Raw genomic sequence first — 2,337 nt, 5'->3', positions numbered from 1 at the left:
AAGTGAAATATTTAAAGTGCTAGCATTGCAATTTCTTTCATTAACAAATTACCTAATTAATTTTAACCTGATTTATTTACATTACTAAACATACTATGTAGTATTCATCCTCATAAATAAAGCTGTTGAATGTTACTCTGTAGGAGTAGCCAGTAGAGTCCTGAGTTTATTCTTGTTTAAGTCAAGGCATGCTGTAGTCTCTCAAATACATTCTTTTCTAACAAAGGAGGAGGATGAATAAGGATATTTTTTGAAACATGGCTGTTACATTGGTGGGAGTATTGCTTAGTGCCTGTATAGCTCATTTAGCCTCTTCCATATTAAGAAAAAAAAAAAATGGACCGTCCTAAAACATTTTACAAAAGTGCCATAGAACAAAGGCATCTGAAGCATTTTTCCCACTTGCCATTATCAATATCTGGTATGAAGCCCCCAGCTAGCCTTTTATTCCATCTGAATTCGGTTACCTGAACATTGCTCCACCTATAAGTTCAGTTTTTTAGACAGCATGATAATGATTATTCTTCTGAAATTAAGAAGAGGCAGAAGTTTAATTGATACTAAAAGTACAAAGCAGAGGCAATCCACACTCCATGGTTTAAGCCTCAGAATGAAGCAGTTTTACTGGTCTAGTCCATGAGCCCTGTAACATCTATAGAGTTTGGACATATTTTTACACTGGTTATTCATTTTGAACTAGGTGATTATTTTGATAGCATTGACTTTTGGTATCACACGAAAGTGCTACCAGGGCAATATTTACAAAATGGGAGCAAATCCATCACCTCTAGTGCAATCTGTCTCACTGCTTTATCACAGTACTGATACCCTGAGAAATCAAAGTTCTTCCCAGGACTGTACCAGTTTCACCAGACAAGCTTTAGAAAATACCCAAATTTAAAAAGTTGTTTTAATGTAAATCTCCATTTTGTGTTACAATCAGAAAGCTATGGGCATCAAAAGGGGCAGTTTGATGACATGAAAGCATTTCAAAACATCTTTTTTTAATTACAGTTAATCAAAATAAGACCAAACAGTGTATTTCTAAAATAATTACTCAAATAAAGGAGAGTACAGAGATACTTCACATTGTCCTTTAGTTCCTGACTTGATTCATGTTAAACGCCTATGGCTTCAGCAAATAATTCTTACATTTTTCTCTCCTTAATGAAATTCATTCCCGCTACTGGCTGGCCATTTATTCCCTTCAAATATTGCATGGCAGAGTGCCAGGAACATGCTGTTCAACTTTGCTTTAATTGGTGTGATTTTGCATGTAGACAAGAACTAAAATGAAGACATAACATGCCTGCTAAAATTAGAAGCATCACTTTTGTATGAGATTTTGTGCGTCTGTGAACAGAGGGTGTTTTTAGTAGGTCTTTGATAGCTGCCTTTTCTATGCTATAATTTAAACGTCTGTGCATTCTTTTTTTCAGTGCAAACGTACACGCTTTTGTGAGCTTTCTAATAACTTCTATATTGTTTGTCATGGACAGTGGTACACAGTGATGCGCAGGCATACTAATAGCCATCATAAAGATGCTTTTCTAGTTGCTTTAACAGATGCTATCAGCATTTTCATGGCAATACCTGTTTCAAAAATGCAACGAGTCGCCTCATGCCGAAAGGTGATACATATGGATGTGAGCATAATGACGTTATAGTTATTATAATTATAATTAATTACTAAATCATTTTTTGTAATAAGTAAAATATAACTTCAATTTATAATACCAGTTTACTGGAGCTGAACACTTTCAAATCAAGTTATCCATTTAGTGGGCAATGTTAGGTCTTTTGCCTTCCCAACAAATCCAGAACAATATCAAGTTCCCTATCTGTAAAACAAGAAACATACTTTATGTCTTTCTATTTTGGCGTGTCTGAAAGATCATAATCTATAAAGTACATATCCCCGTAAATTCTCCTGGCAGATATATTCATGTGTTCTCTCATTCCTTCATATTTTCAGCTTGATATTGCCTTCCTGTACCACAACACACTCCTAAGAGCTGTGGCCTCTATTAAGCAATAAGCTTCCCTTCTCCACATAGACATATTATACTGGAATCAGGCCAATCTCAGTAGTTCTGACCCTTGCGCCCCTTCCCAGTCCATCTAATCACACATGTAATAAATATTCTTTCTCGCTCACCCACTGTATGAAGGGATGAGATATATACTTTCCACTCTGGTCCACATCATACTACAAAAAGAAAAAACCTCTTGCTAGTGCCATAAAAGCAAACAAGTAGTGCACACTTGACTGAGGGTAAAGTAATTCCGATCAGTCTCTACAGGGAGGCTGAGCCAAATTACAGCTCATCAGTCATA

At 35.9% G+C, this 2,337-nt stretch overlaps 1 protein-coding gene across 1 annotated transcript in view; it reads left to right on the top strand.

The window, feature by feature from the left end:
• Nucleotides 1–2,337, top strand: part of LOC104407142 (gephyrin) — a 131,602-nt gene that overhangs the window by 118,798 nt on the left and 10,467 nt on the right. The window lies entirely within an intron of this gene.

Source organism: Nestor notabilis, unplaced genomic scaffold, assembly GCF_000696875.1.
Source record: "Nestor notabilis isolate BGI_N333 unplaced genomic scaffold, ASM69687v1 scaffold7566, whole genome shotgun sequence".
Lineage (NCBI taxonomy): Eukaryota > Metazoa > Chordata > Aves > Psittaciformes > Psittacidae > Nestor > Nestor notabilis.
This window is presented reverse-complemented; position numbering and strand designations above follow the sequence as displayed.